The sequence below is a fragment of the Leucoraja erinacea genome, chromosome 14 (genome assembly GCF_028641065.1).
Source record: "Leucoraja erinacea ecotype New England chromosome 14, Leri_hhj_1, whole genome shotgun sequence".
Classification (NCBI taxonomy): Eukaryota; Metazoa; Chordata; class Chondrichthyes; order Rajiformes; family Rajidae; genus Leucoraja; species Leucoraja erinaceus.
The window spans coordinates 40,735,306-40,741,791 of NC_073390.1; the positions used below are offsets into that span (position 1 = coordinate 40,735,306).

The 6,486-nt window shown below is 47.5% G+C and overlaps 1 long non-coding RNA gene across 1 annotated transcript; it reads left to right on the top strand.

Moving 5' to 3' along the window:
* Positions 1 to 3,669: 3,669 nt before the first annotated feature.
* LOC129703801 (uncharacterized) lies at positions 3,670 to 6,176 on the top strand. Its single transcript, XR_008724626.1, has 2 exons — positions 3,670 to 3,887; positions 5,581 to 6,176. It is a non-coding gene; the product is annotated as an uncharacterized LOC129703801 (long non-coding RNA).
* The last annotated feature ends 310 nt before the right edge of the window (positions 6,177 to 6,486 follow it).

Sequence of the window (6,486 nt, forward strand, 5' to 3'; positions counted from 1 at the left end):
CAGGGGAAAGAAAAATGACCCTGGAGTCTATTCTTTGGAAACTGATATCTTGGAAATTGTGTAGCATTTTCTCTGGTCGCTAATGTTTAAGATAAAATTGGCCTTTTTAGTTAATTGGGTTCCCTGTTGTGAATTGATGGCATTTTTCACCTCGTTGTACTATCCAGGGGAGCGTTTATTCCGAGCCTGAGACCTCTTGGATAATGTGGCTTTGCGCAGTTTTACACAAGAGAAGACCACTAAAAGGTTCAACTTTTAGGCGGGCCTGAGACTTTCTGAAATGTCAGTTAAATGTCTGAGTGCCTGCGGATGTTTTGAACTGACGAAAGCATCTCCAGCCGGTTCTCCTAAGGCGGGTGGAGAGTTGGCCCCTCAAGGGTACGAGGTAAACGCTAATGCATCCAGCAGTCCGGTTCGGCAAAGTGTAACACGAAATTTCCTGAGCCGAGTTGCGTTCAGTTCTTGGCACCGTGTTATTGGAAAGATCACCAATGGTTTAGTGGTGTTTGGTTGGAGCAAGAATGGATCTTGGATGTCAAGGCACTCCAGAGAGGAAGATTGCAACCTTCATCCCTGCCTTCTCCCCATATCCCCTGACTCCGCTTTCTTAAAGAGCCCTATCTAGCTCTCTCATGAAAGCATCTAGAGAACCGGCCTCCACCGCCATCTGAGGCAGAGAATTCCACAGACTCACAACTCTCTGTGTGAAAAAGTGTTTCCTCGTCTCCGTTCTAAATGGCTTACCCCTTATTCTTAAACTGTGGCCCCTGGTTCTGGACTCCTCCAGCATCGGGAACGTGTTTCCTGCCTTTAGTGAATCCAAACCCTTAATAATTTTATATGTTTCAATGAGATCTCCTTTCATCCTTCCAAACTCCAGAGTGTACAAGCACAGCCGCTCCATTCTCTCAGCATAGGAATAGTAGAAAGGCCATTCAGCCCATCAAGTCTTCTCCACCATTCCATCATGCCTGATCTAACTCTCCCTCCTAACCCCATTCACCTGCCTTCTCCCCATAACCTCTGACACCCACACTAATCAAGTATTCCTTCACCTACCACTTGCCATGCTTTGTCCCGCTGAGTTACTCCGGAACTTTGTGCCTCCTACCGCTTGTTACACTTTGTCCTGCCCCCATCTCTTCCCTCTTAAACAGTCTGACAAAGAGTCCCAACGCAAAACGTCATCCATCTAATTCCACAGCACAGTCATTATGGGCCGAAGGGCCCGTTCTGGAGCTGCATTGTTCTAAGTTCCAAGTACGGGATGCTTCCAGATCAGCTGGGATGCAGCAGCATTTGGGCGTTGCTGAGGATTCCAGCATCTGCAGCCTCTCCACAACCCTTCCCTCCCCGCCCTCAGCACGCTCTGCATTATTATCTGTCTCATGTCACCACCAGCAACTCCCAAACAGATGTGCTTCCATTAATAATTTGCAATCTGTTCAACAGCGCTTCACTGGAACATTAACATAATTACATACAAGACATCATTGTCTCCTTGAACACATTGTGTTTTGTGAGTTGCCTTTCAGGTTCAGTGCTTTGCTGTAACTTTTACTTTATGAGTCCCAAACAAACACAAAAACACATATCCCACAGCTAAACAACTCAAGCTGCAGTAAGAACCAAGACATCTGCTAATCTTTTGGTGTACATGTGCCTCGTTAACTATTGCAGCTTATATTTTCCATCTAGATATTTGTCAGCAGCAAATATGGGCGAATAGGAAAAGGGCACAGAGTGCTGAAGTAACTCAGCGGGTCAGGCAGCATCTGTGGAGAACAAGGATAGGTGACGTTTCAGGTCAGGAGCCTTCTCCAGTCTGAAGAACAGTCCTGACCCGAAATGTCACCTATCCATGATCTCCAGAGATGCTGCTTGACCCATTGAGTCACTCCAGCACTTTGTGCCCTTTTGTGTAAAGCAGCATCTGCAGTTCCTTGTTACCCCATGGGCAAATAGCTTAATGGTTAAGATATTAGACTGCCAACCAGATTCCTAGACCATTCTTCCAGGAACACGAGCTGAAATCCCATTGTGGCACCTGGTGAATTCAGATTTAAGTGCTTAAAGAAGTCTTGTTCAAAAAATGCTTATCTTGGTGACAGTAAGAACAATCCTATCTATCAGTCTCTGCACACAACTGCACACATAAGCATGCAGGTACAGCAGGCAGTGAAGAAAGCGAATGGCATGTTGGCCTTTATAATATGAGGAATCGAATAGAGGAGCAAAGAGGTCCTTTTGTAGTTGTACAGAGCCCGAGTGAGACCACACCTGGAGTATTGTGTGCAGTTTTGGTCCCCTAATTTGAGGAAGGACATTCTTGCTATTGTGGGAGTGCAGCGTAGGTTTACAAGGTTAATTCCTGCGATGGCGGGACTGTCATATGCTGAGAGAATGGAGCAGCTGGGCTTGTACACTCTGGAGTTTAGAAGGATGAGAGGGATTCTCATTGAAACATATAAGATTGTTAAGGGTTTGAACACGCTAGAGGCAGGAAACATGTTCCCGATGTAGGGGGAGTCCAGAACCAGAGGCCACAGTTTAAGAATAAGGGGTAAACCATTTAGAACAGATACGAGGAAACATTTTTTCTCACAGTGAGTGGTGAATCTGTGGAATTCTTTGCCTCAGGGGGCAGTGGAGGCCGGTTCTCTGGATGCTTTCAAGAGAGAGCTAGGTAGGGCTCTTGAAAATAGCAGAGTCAGGCCATATGGAGAGAAAGTGCCGGCTCAAAGGGCTGAATGGCCTACTCCTGCACCTATTGCCTATTGTCTATTGCTCAGAAACCTTTTACTGTTGAGAATATCCAACAAGTTTAATTGGTAAACTATGTGGACAATGCTTGGGAGTATCCAACATTAGGGTGGCACGGTGGCGCAGCGGTAGAGTTGCTGCCTTACAGCGCTTACCGCGGCAAAGACCCCGGGTTCGATCCCGACTACGGGTGCTTGTCTGTATGGAGTTTATACGATCTCCCCTGCGTGGGTTTCCTCCGAGATCTTCTGTTTCCTCCCACACTCTGAAGACATACAGTTTGTAGGTTAATTGGCTTGATATAGATGTAAAAATTGTCCCTTGTGTGTGTCGGATAGTGTTAATGTGTGGGGATCGTTGGTCGGTGCGGACTCGGTGGGCCAAAGGGCCTGTTTCAAAGTCAAAGTCAAAGTCAATTTTATTCGTCACATACACCCGAAGGTGAAGTGAAATCAATTTGCCAGCAGCGATACACTTAAAAAGAACACACAATACACAATAAAAATTTAACACAAACATCCACCACAGCATTCTCCACTGTGGTAGAAGGCAACAAAGTTCAGTCAGTCCTCCTCCTTTGTTCACCCGTGGTCAGGGCCATAGCGGTTTCTCTAAACTAAACTGTTTCTAAGTTTGATGGGCAAACGCGATGAATAATGTTTATCCCATTGATGGGTGGAATTGTTGTGTCTTTATCTGTTGTATAACTGGCTACACACATGTAACACTGTTACTGACGCCCACGCCCTCTGGAATGTCCTGACAAACCATTCCATTCAATGAAAATAAGAGATAAGCAAGAAAATAGCTGGTCTTGACAGAAAGCCCACATTCTGTGAAGAATAAAAAGCATTCCTTTGGAATTATTTGGAATTATTTTCTGGCAGCAATGTTTGCTCGTTACTTTAGTTTAGAGCGAAGATAGGCACAGAGTGCTGGAGTAAATCAGCGGGTCAGGCAGCATCTGTGGAGAACATGGATAGGTGACGTTTCACAGAGTGCTGGAGTAACTCAACGGGACAGGCAGCATCTGTGGAGGAAAGGAATGGGTGACGTTTCGGATCGAGACTCTTGTTCAGACTGAATGTGGAAGTTTAGCGGACGGGGGTGGGAATGAATTGGAGGTGAGTAAAGGTCAGAAAATATCAGGGCCGGCAACAGATGACCTCAGGAAGGGTGGAGCCCACAAGGGTCCATTGTTGGCTGGGGAAAGTGTGCCAACGAGACCGGCACAAGGATGTGAACGGTGGAACTGGTTGGAAGACTGGGAGGGGAGGGGGAGAGGGGAGAGGGGAGGGGGGGAGGAGAAGAGAGGAGGAGAGGAGAAGGGAGGGGGAGAGGGGGGGAAGGGAGAAGGGGAGGGGAGGGGGGGAGGAGGGGAGGGGGGGGGGGGAGAGGGGAGAGGGGAAAGAGGGGAGGGGAGCGAATGCAGGAGTTAAGTTTAGTTTAGTCTCTCATCGTCACTGTACTGAGGCAGAGCGAAACGCTACTGTTTGCGTGCTATCCTGTCTTGTTGCGTCTCGTTGTCTGTAACTCATTTTCACCTAACCCACAGCTAACAATGGCCTTTATCATCGATACTTTTTTGCATACCATTCATTCATTTGTTCTATATCTCTCCATCTATATCTCTCTGTCTATACCTCTCGTTTCCCTCTCCCCTGACATTCCCTCTCCCCTGAGGATAAAGTCTGCTTGAAGATAGTTCACAGGTCTCCAATGAGGTGGATGGGAGATAGACAGCAGGCGATGGATGTAAGGATTATCCTAGATGGGGCAGGTTCCCCTTGAAACCTCCAACTTTCCAGAGAAAACTATCCAAGTGTGTACGATGACTTTAGCAGTGAAGGGAAGAGACTCGTATTGCTGCGATCGGCTTTGCGCTCCCTCATCTCTCTGCAAAGCCCACACACTGAATCGCAATTAGACAATTGACAGCTTTCATTGTCTGGTATCTTTGCTTGGATAGAGGAGCTGTTCTAGAAAGGGAGGGAGGGACTGAGGTTCGGGGAAGGGAGAGGGAGAGAGAGGTGAGGGGTGGAGGAGAGGGGAAGGAAGAGTGAGGGGGAGAGAGTGCTGGGGATGAGATGAAATGAGCCGTGCTTGTGCAGTTAGGGGCTATGGGAGAGTGGTGGAATATTGTGTTGGGGGACAAGTCTAGTATCCCTCTAAACCTGTCCTATCCATGTACCTGTCTAACTGTTTCTTAAACATTACGATAGTCCCAGCCTCAACTACCTCCTCCGGCAGCTCGTTCCATACACCCAACGCCCTTTGTGTGAAAAAGTTACCTCTCAGATTCCTATTAAATCTTTTCCCCTTCACCTTGAACCTATGAACTCTGGCCCTTGATTCCCCTACTCTGGCCAAGAGACTCTGTGCATCTACCCAATCTTTTCCTCTCATGATTTTGTACACCTCTATAAGATTCCCCCTTATCCTCCTGTGCTCCATGGAATAGAGACCTAACCTGCTCAACCTCTCTCTATAGTTCAGATCCTCGAGTCCTGGCAACATCAAAGTAATTCTTCTCAGTATCCTTTACATCTTCACAACATCTTTCCTATGACATGGTGCCCAAAGCTGAATATAATGAATGATGAAGCCACATCTAAAGAAACATAAAACTCACCAAACAAATGGCTGAGAGTTTTTCATCATCTCAGTCCTGCATGGCCTACCCCTTATTCATAAACTGTGACCCCTGGTTCTAGACTCCCCCAATAGCGGGAACATTTTCCCTACATCTAGCCTGTCCAATCCCTTAAGAACTTTATATGTTTCTATAACACCCCCTCCAATCCTTCTAAATTCCAGTGAACACTTCTCCGTGGATTGTCACCTTGTCGTGGTGGAGACGCCTGAGAGCGATGCCGCCTGGAGCTATGCTCCTGGTAGGGCCACCCATGGCGGTAAGGTCGAGGGGGAGGTCTCTGACAAAGAGCAATCCAACCAAGACCTCAACGGTGGAACAGGCGGAGGACGATGGCTGACCTTAGTGGAGCGTCACAACGGCTGGGAAGGCGGATGAAGGCTGCAGCAGAAAAGGGTCTCCGGTCGTCTTGGACTCCATGCCACTGGATCCTGACCCAGATCTGTCAAGGACCGTGGGGTGGCTGTCTGTGCACCAGTCTCCCCACGTTAAACAAAGTCACGCACAGACGTCCTCCAACCCTGGAGATACCCATGGCCAGCCACGACCAAAGGGGGCCAAAGATGACAAGCCCAGTCGATCCATGCTTTCATTGTATGTCTGCTTACAGGGCGGCCACTTTTAAAATCAAGGGTGTCACATTCAGCAGTCAGCTTTCCCACTCATTCATTATCCCTCTGCACTGCATAACTGGCCAATCTTGGCATAAAACATTGAATACATATAAACACAATAAATTATTCATCTGTTGCTCAAACAACGTCTACAGATTTAATTGTGCAATTTCCATGTTCTCGTTGTTCAGCGAGTCTTTAGTTTAGTTTAGTTTAGAGATACAGAACAGAAACAGGCCCTTCTGCCCACTGAGTCCGCGCCGACCAGTGATCACCCCGTACACTAGCACCATCCGACACACACTAGGGACAATTTATATTTTATACCAAGCCAGTTCACCTACAAACCTGCACGTCTTTGGAGTGTGGGAGGAAACTGGAGCAGCCCGGAGAAAACTCACGCAGGTCACGGGGAGAACGTACAAACTCCGTACAGACGTGATCCATAGTCGGGAT